Here is a 12,838-nt window from a genome sequence, read left to right on the forward strand (position 1 = left end):
CCTATAATTCCATCACAACTAGATGTAGGCTTTTACCTTCATCGAAGGGGCCGAACTAGTATAAAACTCTCATGTCCCATGTCCGGTTTAACCCCTTTAAGCTAACCCATAGCGATGGCTCCACGACTAAGTCCTTTCACGAGGACATCTGCCATGACAAAACCACGACAGTTGGCGCCCACCGTGGGGCTATCGTATGATGGTTTCGAGTTCTTGAAGGGAAGCTTCGAAGGACTCAAGGGATACGCTGTGGCCCGGATGACTAAGGGTCGTCGCGGCAAACTCTAAATCGATGATGCAGGATGGGGTCCCGAGGCCGGTTCAATTGAATACGGGTCCCGGGTCCTGCCACCTCTTGAGCACTGCGTTGGTTTTCCCCGAAGAGGAAGGGATGATGCAGCAAAGTAGCATAAGTATTTCCCTCAGTTTTTGAGAACCAAGGTAGCAATCCAGTAGGAGGCTACGCGCGAGTCCCTCGTACCTGCACAAAACAAATAAATCCTCGCAACCAACGCGATAAGGGGTTGTCAATCCCTACACGGACACTTACGAGAGTGAGATCTGATAGATATGATAACATAATATTTTTGGTATTTTTGTGATAAGGATGCAAAGTAAAATAAAAGCAAAGTAAAAAAGCAAAGGAAATAACTAAGTATTGGAAGATTAGTATGATGAAGATAGACCCGGGGGCCATAGGTTTCACTAGTGGCTTCTCTCAAGAGCATAGGTATTTTACGGTGGGTGAACGAATTACTGTTGAGCAATTGACAAAATTGAGCATAGTTATGAGAATATCTAGGTATGATCATGTATATAGGCATCACGTCCGAGACAAGTAGACCGACTCCTGCCTGCATCTACTACTATTACTCCACTCATTGACCGCTATCCAGCATGCATCTAGAGTATTAAGTGTCGGCGTTCTGGGAACATGGGTCCCCAGACTTGCCTGCCTGCGGCCTGTGGCGTGGCTCAAGTGGGGGCCCAGCGCGGCCCATCTTCATTAGCTCAAGCTCAAGACCCTCGCGAGGGGCCAAGCCTCGCGGGGCGGACGACCGAAAGCTTCCTCATAGGCAGCCTCATCAGGCAGGCTCGCGAGGAGGCGGAGAAATCAAGGCAGGGGTACCTCGCGAGGAGCCCGTGACGCAAGCCATGACGATCGAGACCAGGCGGGCGCCAGCTGAGCGCCGGCCCATGCAGTGTCCTTGTTTCCCCTTTGGTGCAAAGGGGGCAAGCACAGGCAAAGGCATCAGGCAAAAGTTACCATTCCGGTGCAATGAGACCAAGACCAGCAGAGTGGCAGGACGGAGGTCACCGTGGAGCCCAAGACGGCGTCATCACCAGTACTTTTGGAAGCTGAAGACCACCTTTGGTCAGGATAACTTGTACTAGATGCTCCCCTTCAAAATGGCCAATTGTTGGCGCCCTTCCCGTTCATTATTTGGGGAGAGGCCCAAGGCCTCTATAAATAGAGCCAGCCACCACAGAGTAGAAGAGGGAGCGAGAGATCTGGTAGAGCCCTAGCAGAGAGAAAGAGAGGCGACTGGACTCACCCAAACAGTTCATCGCATCAGCTCAAGAGCACCTCTCGCGAGGCTGTTCTTCCGTTGTACTGTTCATCATCAGCCCCTGAGGCAATCCACGAGGCCACACACTAGAGTAGGGTATTACACCACAACGGTGGCCCGAACCAGTATAAACCTCGTGTCGCTTGTGTTGTTTGTTGTTTCCAGCTTAGATCATGCGAGGAGATTGGACGTAGATCGGTAGGGGAGAGATCTCCGTGCGCACCCCAGTGTTCGAACCTCAAGGGTCTGCCGGAACCCGAAATCCGACATTTGGCGCGTCAGGTAGGGGGTGCGCCAGAATCTTTCTCCCGCTGTTCGCATGTGATCTCCCGTCGTGTCCATGGCTGACGCTCGTCGGGCTCGTGCCGAGCGCCGGGCTGCTCTCGCTACCCGCGTCGCCCAGACGGCTCCCGTCGGTGGACGCCCTCATCGTTCCCCGTTGCCTACCGCCAACGCCGCCACCGGCCCGACGGCGAACGAGCAGCAGGCGTCGTCCCAGCATCCTTCGGTGCGGCGAGAGGGCCGCACCGCCACACCGTCGCTGACTCCAGCGCCGCCCGTCGTCGCAGCTCTCCTGGGTGGCTCCCAGGCACCCCCCTCGAGCCATCACGTCAAGCCGTTCACCCGCCGGATCAGCACCGCCTCCAAGCATCGGGAAGCCCCCCCCCTCGGGCTGGGTGGCGTCCGAGGCCGATCTGACCTTCGACTCGGAGGATCACCCCTTCAACCCCATCGGTTCGGGCACACTCCCCATGCTGTGCACCCCCACCATCTACCAAGTGGCCATCACCAGGACCCTCATCGACGGTGATGCCAGCCTCAACGTGCTCTCGGTGGAGGCCTTCAGCCTCCTCCATGTACCGCTGGGGCGGCTCCAACCCAGCAGGCCTTTCTCGGGCGTCGGAGCCGATTCCACCGCCTCCTTGGGACAGATCCGCCTCCCAGTGACCTTCGGCACCTACGACAACTTCTGCACGGAGCTGATCGACATCGACATCACCCCCATTGGCCTCCCCTACAATGCCATCCTCCGCTATCCGGCCTTGGCTCGGTTCATGGCAGCAACTCACCCGGCGTACAACCTCATGAAGATGCCTGGGAGCAGCGGCATCCTCACCGTGTCAGGAGACACAAGGGATGCACTGCAGGTGCTCCAGCTAGTTTTCAGGGTGGCTGCGGTGGCATAGCCCACTGGCACCGATGCCCTTGAGCCCAATGAACTGGCTAAAAAGAAGCAGTTATTCACCCAAGACAAGGCGGAGACCAAGCAGGTACCAGTTGACGAGGACGGGCCCACTGGCGCCACCTTCACCATAGGGGCCAACCTCAAGCCCGAGCAGGAAAAGGCCCTGGTGAGGTTCCTACGTGCAAACAAGAAGGTGTTCGCATGGGAACCTGATCAGTTAGCAGGGGTCCCAAGGAAAGTGATTGAGCATCACCTCAACGTGTGCCCCAATGTGCGCCCCGTGAAGCAGAAGGCGAGGCGGCAGTCCATCGAGAAACAAGCTTTCATCATTCAAGAGACCCAGAAGTTAGAGGAGGCAGGAGTTATCCGTGAGGTCTGCTACCCTGATTGGCTGGCTAACCCGGTCGTTGTGCCAAAAAAGGGAGGAAAGGAGCGCATGTGTGTCGACTTCACCAACCTCAACAAGGCCTGCCCGCAGGATCCATTTCCGCTCCCTCGCATTAACCAGATAGTCGACTCCACCGAAGAGTGTGACCTATTGTGCTTCCTAGATGCCTTCTCGGGCTATCACCAGATCAAGATGGCAGTACAAGACATGGAAAATACGGCTCTCCTGACCCCGTGTGGAGTGTACTGCTATACGTGCATGCCATTTGGGTTGCGCAACACAGGCACGACCTTTCAGCGGCTGATGCACATCGCCTTAGGCTGGCAGCTCGGGAGGAACGCTGAAGCTTACATTGATGACATTGGGGTGAAGTCTCGTGAGGCAAGAACCCTGATACAGGACCTGGAAGAAACCTTTGAGAGCCTCAACGAAGTGGACCTACGGCTCAACCTGGAGAAGTGCGTGTTTGGAGTCCCCTCGGGCAAGCTCCTGGGTTTCCTCATGTCCCACAGGGGCATCGAGGCCAACCCGGAGAAGGTCAAGGCAGTCGAAGACATGAGCCCGCCAAGGACCCTCAGAGAAATGCAGAAGCTCACCGGGCGTGTAACTGCGCTAGGGCGCTTCATCTCCAAGCTGGGGGAACGAGCGCTCCCCTTCTTCAAGCTAATGAAGAGAAAGGGCCCCTTCGAATGGACTGAAGAGGCCGACAAGGCATTCCAAGACCTCAAGAGGTACCTTACCACCCCACCAGTGATGGTAGCTCCGCGTCCTTGGGAGCCCCTAGTGCTCTACCTTGCGGCCACCCCCTACTCTGCTAGCGCAGCCCTGGTGGCGGTCAGGGAGGAGCGCTATGCCAAGACCGCATCGACCGTCCAAACTGAAGCAAAGCAAAGCCGGGAGGGCCTCGCGAAGGCCGCAACCGCGGCCAGAAAGAAACAACCGCAGCAGGAGAACGCACTCGAAGCAGGAGAGGCCTCTTCAGGCGACCAAGCACTGGGGGCTCTGACGTTTCAAGAGACGCCTCAACCTCTGGAGGACGCAAGCTGCGCCCGCACCCTCAACCTCGTCAAGCATCCCGTGTACTTCGTCAGCACGGTGCTACGGGACACAAGGGCATGGTACCCCATGCCTCCAAAGCTCCTCCTCGCGCTACTAGCGGCCTCATGCAAGCTGCACCACTACTTCCAAGGCCATCCCATCAAAGTCGTCTCAGCATACCCCTTGGAAAGAGTACTCAGGAGCCCCAACTCAGATGGGAGGGTTGCTGAATGGAACATTGAACTACAGGCATTTCAGCTAGAATTCAGTACGACCAGGGTCATCAAGGGAGCTGCACTTGCGGATTTCTTGGCAGAATGGGCAGAAGCGCCGGGTCTTCAGGCAGGCGAAGACCGATCACTTTCCCCGGGAAGTGAAGCACCGGACGGCTGGGTCATGTACTTCGATGGGGCGTTCTCCCGGCATGGTGCGGGAGCTGGCGCAGTGCTCGTATCCCCTACCCAGGACAAACTCTACTACACCGTACAACTCTGCTTCCAACACGGAGAAAAGGTCTCCAACAACATAGCGAAGTATGAAGGCCTAATAGCAGGCTTGAAGGCCGCAATTGCCTTAGGGGTAAAGCGCCTCATCATCAAGGGTGATTCGCAGCTCCTCATCAGCTTCTCCAACAAGATATACGAGCCAAAGGATGAGCACATGGAAGCCTACCTCGCTGAGTTTCGCAAGATGGAGAAACAGTTCTGGGGGCTGGAGTTGCAGCACGTGCCCCGCGGCACCAATCAGGAAGCTGATGACATTGCCAAGAGGGCATCTGGGCGGCTGCCTCAGGAGCCTGGCGTCTTCGAGGAGCGGCTCTTCAAACCCTCGGTGGTGCCGTCACTGTCGAGCACGGCGCAACCAAGGGAGGAGCTCCCTCAGCTGCCTGCCTCCGGAGCCCCGGTCTGCGGCCCGGCCTCAGGGGCACGCCTGCTCCTGCCGTTAGAGCCTCAGGAAGGGTGTTGGATCCCGGAGCTCAAGAACTACCTGATGCAAGGGACTCTGCCGGAGAACGAGGAGGAAGCGGAGCGTGTGGCGCGGCAGGCCACAGCTTATTGCATCAAGGATGGAGAGCTCTACAGCAAGCAACCAAATGACATGTCCCTACGTTACATCTCCCGAGAGCAAGGGAAGGAGCTAACGGCGGACATACACGGCGGAGACTACGGGCACCAGTCGTCGTCACGAACCCTCGTTGGCAAGGCGTTCCGTAGTGGATTCTACTGGCCCACGGTGCTCATCGACGCTGTCGAGCTGGTGAGGGCTTGCCAGGCCTGCCAGTTTCACGCTAAGCAGATCCATCAGCCTACGGGGGGTTTACAGACTATACCCCTCTCATGGCCGTTCGCAGTTTGGGGGCTGGACATTCTGGGCCCATTTCCTCGGGCGCCAGGGGGCTATCACTACCTCTATGTCATTGTGGACAAATTCACCAAGTGGGCTGAGGTGGAAGCCGTCCGCACAATCCCGGCAGGCTCCGCGGTCAAGTTCATCAAGGGCCTCGTGAGCCGATTTGGGGTGCCCAACCGCATCATCACCGACAACAGCTCGCAGTTCACCAGTAATCTCTTCAAAACGTATTGTGCTAACCTTGGAACGCAGATATGCTATGCTTCGGTAGCACACCCCCGGAGCAACAGCCAGGCCGAGTGAGCCAACGCGGAGGTCCTGAGGGGCCTCAAAGCCAGGACCTTTAAGAAGAAGTTGGAGGCCTGTGTCAGGGGCTGGTACGATGAGCTCCAGTCCGTGCTGTGGTTAATCCGCACAACTATGACCAAGCCGACCAGCGAGACCCCGTTCTTCCTCGTCTATGGAGCAGAGGCTGTTCTCCCACATGAGGTCAGGCGTCACTCCGCACGGGTCCTGGTGTTCGACGAGATGCAGTAGGATGCCATGCGGGGGATGGATCTTGTGCTGGGGGAGGAACACCACCGAGAAGCTGCACTGCGAGCGGCAAGGTATCAACAGGCGCTGTGACGATACCACTGCTGCAACATCCGCCCCAGAACTCTTGAGGTAGGGGATCTCGTACTCAGATGGATTCTCTCTAGGGAGGGGCTGCACAAGCTCTCTCCCATGTGGGAGGGCCCATTCAAGGTTGTTCATGTCTCCAGGCCTGGCTCCGCGCGCTTGGAGACCACGGAGGGGGTACCCATCCAGAACGCGTGGAACATTCAACATCTCCGGAGGTTCTATCCCTGAGCGAGGCCTAGCACCTAGGAAAGGCCCGGTGCCTATGAAGAAGGCAAATGCCTGTGAAGCTGCCGCGTTTTGGGAAAGGCACGGTGCCTGTGAAGAAGGCAAATGCATGTGAAGCTGATGCGTTTTGGGAAAGGCCCGGTGCCTGCGAAGATGGCAAATGCCTGTGAAGCTACCGTGTTTTGGGAAAGGCCCAGTGCCTGTGAAGAAGGCCAAAGCCTGTGAAGCTCGCCGCCCGTGACACTCTCACGTAATAATGAGTGGGGCTGTACAAGCCCCAGAGTCTCCGGAGTGCTGCCCTCGGGCCTCGGGGGCTCCCGGCCACGCCCAATGGTAGCACTTAGCTCCGCGCTGGTGAGAAGACGTCGAAGACTAGAATAGGTGCCGGACGCGGCTTTTCCATTTGCTTTCTGTAGTTGGCTTGTTTATTCCCGTTTGAAGTTTTATCGAAGTTGTTGACGTTCCTGGCTTGTGACTCTTTATCTTTCTCACTCGCTTGCCTCATTTTCTCTCACACAAGTCTCGCGAGGGAGGTTCGCGGGCGCCCTCGTGAGTGTTTTCTGCCCCGATGTTTGGAGCTTTCCTATCCGAGTCCCCTGCGGGAGCGCCCCTCCCAGTCCGTGCCCCACGGGCATCGCGACACGAGCGCAGGACCTGGGCCGATCGCCCCACAACCAAGACCGTAAGTTACCCTCCTACTAATCCTTGCAGGGCACGAAGCGCACGACGAGGCTACGGCCTCGGGAGGCGAGGACCGCGTCAAGCCCCACCGAGCTAAAATAGTTCCCGCACATGGGAGCATGGCGCGGAAACACAGCGTAGAAATAGCGGAAGCAGCGCGATGGTTAAACAGCAGCAGTTCTAACACGCCCCCGCGGGGCCCTACATTACTTTCTATTTCTGCGCAGGAAAAGAAGGAAAACAAAATGGGCGCGATTCGTCCTGCACCAACCCATAGCAAAGGCCCGAGCTGCTCCTGGGGCTCAGGCGGACCCCTCCTCTCGCTTCACCGGGGCGCGATGGCGGGCCGACCCGCTACCTTCACCCAGGCGGGCGCGACGGCGCGGGGGCTGGTCGCGGCCACCGCTGGAGGAGCTGCTGCCTGAGAGGGGGTCGCCGAAGCTCAGCGAACCCCGAGCACCGCCGCCTGTACGCCAGGCACCATCTTCAACCTGTTCAGTGCCGGGGCTGGGCAGGCAGCCGCGGTCGTCGTCTTCAGGGCAGCACCCTGCACGGCGACCATCTTCCCCGAACACCCTCACGTAGAGGGTGGCGTCGCCATCAAACTTGAAGTACAGGGTGCACCACCGGCCCAGGCCGCGCGTGCGGGCAAACGTTTGCCAGCCACGTGTCAGGGCCCGTTCCCAGAAACGGAGACCTCCAGCAAAGCCCAGGAGGCCCTGCTGCAGCAGCCATCTGCCTGGAGCCAGAAGCCGCACCGAGCACTGGCCGGCAGTTCATCTACGAAGAAATGGGGTAGCTGGAGCCGGGTGCTGGATGGGTCCGCCGACCACACGACGAACTCTGGCAGCACCTCCGCAGAGCGAAAGCGTGGCCTAGGGGGACGCATACCCATGGCGTGCCCCCCGTCGGCAACCGGGCGCTCACCACCGCGCAGGGAACCGCCTCCATGGCCGCGGGAGGCCACCATGGGGACCGTGGTATACTTGCGAGGGTGGCCTCGGCTGCGCTTGGTCGGGGGGGGAGTCAGGCCCTTCCTGGCGGGCCTTTACTTTCTCCGCGGCCGAGAATCTCTTTGGAGCCATGGGAACGGCGAGTAGCCAAGAAGAAGAAAAGGAGCAGCAAGAAGGGACGGGCTGAAGGGGCTCACGCAGCCCCGTACTTATAGCCGGAGGAGACCAACCGCCGAGCACCACGATCGCAGGTAATCATGACCGGTCTCTCTGCATGCAGGGACTTGTCAAGTTGTGCAGCTGCCGAGGCGTCTTGGGGAAGCGCAGACGCCCACGTCCAGTCAACCGCCATGCGGCACCCAAGGCCGCAGGTTGTTGGGGCCCATGGCGCTTCACGCTTACCCCTTCGCTTCCCTGCCAGGCCAAGCCCGGGCGCGCCTTGGGCCTGGGGGCTACTATCGGCGTTCTAGGAATGGGGGTCCCCAGACTTGCCTGCCTGCGGCCTGTGGCGTGGCTCAAGTGGGGGCCCAGCGCGGCCCATCTTCATCAGCTCAAGCTCAAGACCCTCGCGAGGGGCCAAGCCTCGCGGGGCGGACGACCGGAAGCTTCCTCAGAGGCAGCCTCATCGGACAGGCTCGCGAGGAGGCGGAGAAATCAAGGCAGGGGTACCTTGCGAGAAGCCCGTGACGCAAGCCATGATGATCGAGACCAGGCGGGTGCCAGGCAGGCGTCGGCCCGTGCAGTGTCCTTGTTTCCCCTTTGGTGCAAAGGGGGCAAGCACAGGCAAAGGCATCAGGCAAAGGTTACCATTCCGGTGCAACGAGACCAAGACCAGCAGAGCGGCAGGACGGAGGTCACCGTGGAGCCCAAGATGGCATCATCACCAGTACTTTTGGCAGCCGAAGACCACCTTTGGTCAGGATAACTTGTACTAGATGCTCCCCTTCAAAATGGCCAATTGTTGGCGCCCTTCCCGCTCATTATTTGGGGAGAGGCCCAAGGCCTCTATAAATAGAGCCAGCCACCACAAAGTAGAAGAGGGAGCGAGAGATCTGGTAGAGCCCTAGCAGAGAGAAAGATAGGCGACTGGACTCACCCAAACAGTTCATCGCATCAGCTCAAGAACACCGCTCAAGAGGCTGTTCTTCCCTTGTACTATTCATCATCAGCCCCTGAGGCAATCCACCACGCCACACACTGGAGTAGGGTATTACACCACAACGGTGGCCTGAACCAGTATAGACCTCGTGTCCCTTGTTTTGTTCGTTGTTTCCATCTTAGATCACGCGAGGAGATTGGACGTAGATCGGTGGGGGAGAGATCTCCGTGCGCACCCCAGTGTTCAAACCTCAAGGGTCTGCCGGAACCCGAAATCCGACATTAAGTTCATGAAAACAGAGTAACGCCTTAAGCAAGATGACATGATGTAGAGGGATAAACTCATGCAATATGGTGAAAACCCCATCTTGTTATCCTCGATGGCAACAATACAATATGTGCCTTGCTGCCCCTACTGTCACTGGGAAAGGACACCGCAAGATTGAACCCAAAGCTAAGCACTTCTCCCATTGCAAGAAAGATCAATCTAGTAGGCCAAACCAAACTAATAATTCGAAGAGACTTGCAAAGATAACCAATCATACATAAAAGAATTCAGAGAAGATTCAAATATTGTTCAAAGATAGACTTGATCATAGAACCACAATTCATCGGTCTCAACAAACACACCGCAAAAATAAGATTGCATCGAATAGATCTCCACAAGAGAGGGGGGAACATTGTATTGAGATCCAAAAAGAGAGAAGAAGCCATCTAGCTAATAACTATGGACCCGCAGGTCTGAGGTGAACTACTCACACTTCATCGGAGGGGCTATGGTGTTGATGTAGAAGCCCTCCATGATGGATACCCCCTCCCGCGGAGCTCCGGAACAGGCCCCAAGATAGGATCTCGTGGATACAGAAAGTTGCGGTGGTGGAATTAGGGTTTTGACTCCGTATCTGATCATTTGGGGGTACGTAGGTATATATAGGAGGAAGGAGTACGTCGGTGGAGCAACAGGGGGCCCACGAGGGTGGAGGGCGCGCCTGGGTGGTAGGCGCGCCCCCCTACCTCATGGCCTCCTCCTTTGTTTCTTGACGTAGGGTCCAAGTCTCCTGGATCATGGTCCATGAGAAAATCACGTTCCCGAAGGTTTCATTCCGTTTAGACTCCATTTGATATTCCTTTTCTTTGAAAGCCTAAAATAGGCAAAAAAAACAGCAATTATGGGCTAGGCCTCCGGTTAATAGGTTAGTCCCAAAAATAATATAAAAGTGGATAATAAAGCCCAATAATGTCCAAAACAGTAGATAATATAGCATGGACCAATCAAAAATTATAGATATGTTGGAGACGTATTAGGTCCCCTTTGGTGGAATTCACGTCTTCATCGGCAAGATCGGCGAACCGGGCCCGAGACGGCTCAGCATGCAAGCTCTGCCCCGGTTCAGCCCGCCATAAGGCATGTCTTCGTAGGTGTCATCCACGAAGCGGAATATGTGGATGGATCAGTATCTGGTGGCGAAACCGTTGTCTGCTCCGATGACGAGTCTTCAACCGGAGAGACCGAGTCGCTATACCAGTTACAGGATGGTCGGATTAGTGGAGGTTCCGATGGCAACAGTATTCCGGACCCCCTTGATCTGCCAAACCGGGTCGCGGTCTTCATGGCCGGTACACAGCTAACACAGCACTCTTCTACAGCTGCGGCAATGATCTCCGGTTCAGCAACAGCAGCGCCGGCAGGGGCAGGGGGCTCTACGCCGCCTCTGGCTCAGGTTCTGTCTGACTTGTTCGATGCTTTAGCAACATTGCTGGCAGCAGAGGTGGATGCAGCAAACCAAGATCAGCACAACACAGAGATTGCAAAGGTGAAAGATCAGATAACTCGGGCTAAAGTGGACCTTGCAGCAGAGAACGCCAGGATGGCTACAAAACGGGCCGAGTTAGAAGCTCGGGCCTACCGGCTTAGGCTGGATCAGAGTGCCTCAGATGATGTCATGAGGAGGAGATACCGGTCGCACCTCCCGCTGGGTTATGAGCCAAGAAACCTCTTCAACATGCCAGCAGCGGGAACCAGTAACCAGCCAGTGATAAACCGGACGGAGGCACCTGTAACAGGAGCGCCGGTTCGGCCACGCACAATAGACCCGCCTCGTCAGAACAACATTTTGTCACAGCACGTTCTGACACCCCCGGGGCATTACTCCAACCCGTTGGATAACTAGTAGCCACCGCTTCACGATTGGCAGCTCTCCCAATCGACGGCGAGTCACCGGTGGCGATTGAGACACGACGGGCCAGAGTGCTCCTTTAGACAGCTTTAACCGAGCAGCAGGCTTATTCGCATAGTCACGAGAGGATTCACTCCACCCCCGTCAAAGTCAGAGCTACAGCAGGCACATTGATGAGCCGACCATGTTAAGCAGTGCACGTCACCGTAACTCGCCGCGAGGGCATAACCCGGCGGGTGGTGGTGCTAATGCGCAGGATGTGGTGGATCATGGTCGTGCACGTCGAGAAGCTGAGTTAGCAGCACAACATGCAGCTCGTCCTACCGTTTCAGTGGAGCTAGGTGTGGTCTTCAGTTATTTACGGGTGCCATGTCTCACCCCCGCTTTGTGTAACGTGCGACTACCCAAAGATTTTAAAGGCCCTCGTAAGGTGCCCAATTACAATGCCGATTTACCCCATGAATCATGGGTTGAGAGTTATGAGATGGCGATGCAGATGCAGGATGTGGATGAAGCAGTGTGTGCTAAGTACTTCACCATGATGTTGGAGGGGACAGCTCGTACTTGGTTAAAGAGCTTACGCTAACTCCTTTGGGTCGTGGGCCGAGTTAAAAAATCGGTTTATCCAGAATTTTAAGGATATGTGTAAGCAGCCTATGTCGATTGTGGACCTGGCTGCTTGTGTTCAAGAGGATGGGGAGTCTACAACCCATTGGGTGAAGCGAGTCTCAGCTATTCTGCATTCGTCAGACCACATCAACGCGTATACAATAGTTTTGACGTTGGAAGGAAATTGATGGTTTATGCCATTAAAACTAAAGTTGGGAAGGCTCAAACGTCACTGTAATGACATGTCGACCCCTATGGCTGCTTTGGTGAAATATGCCGATTCAGATAGTACCAAAGACCCTGAGTCTGAGGATAACAAGCCAGGGAAGGGGAAAAAGAACGGCAATGCCAAGGGGCAGCAGCATAATCCGGCAGGTCATGGGAACAATGGTAAGCGCAAGGCATACAATAGCATAGACTTTGTGGCTAACACCAATGCCGAGGATAACGGTCAGCGCCGCAAGGGTAAACCGCCCAACGGGGTGGAGGGTCAGGTCCTAATCTTTAACGCCTGCTAAATTAGCCTTGCCCAAAACACGGATCGAAGGAGCCGGGTGAGGCAGTCCCCGGGTCGGGCGTAACTACGGAAGTCCCCGAGCCGCCTGCTGATACCCTCTTGCCAACTATCAAAGTCCCCGGGCCACCTGCTTGGTTCTTCGAGCCGGACCCGGCCGCGTCGGGGTCAGGCGGCACGAAGATGGAATCGGACTCTGGAGACGGCTTGATAGACGGCTTGAGGAGGCGTTGTAGAGAGACGCCGGTTGGTATTGCTTGCCGGGTGGAGCCTATTCGAGCCAGAGCATCAGCTGGCTTGTTGTCGGCTCGCGGTACATGGAGGAACTCGCATCCTTCAAAATACCCACTGATTTGCTGAACGAGGAAGCGGTAGCTTGCCATATTTGCGTCCTTGGCATCCCGGTCACCGGATGATTGCTGGA

Source organism: Triticum urartu, chromosome 3A (assembly GCF_056163025.1).
Source record: "Triticum urartu cultivar PI428250 chromosome 3A, HENAU_Tu73, whole genome shotgun sequence".
NCBI classification, from domain to species: domain Eukaryota; kingdom Viridiplantae; phylum Streptophyta; class Magnoliopsida; order Poales; family Poaceae; genus Triticum; species Triticum urartu.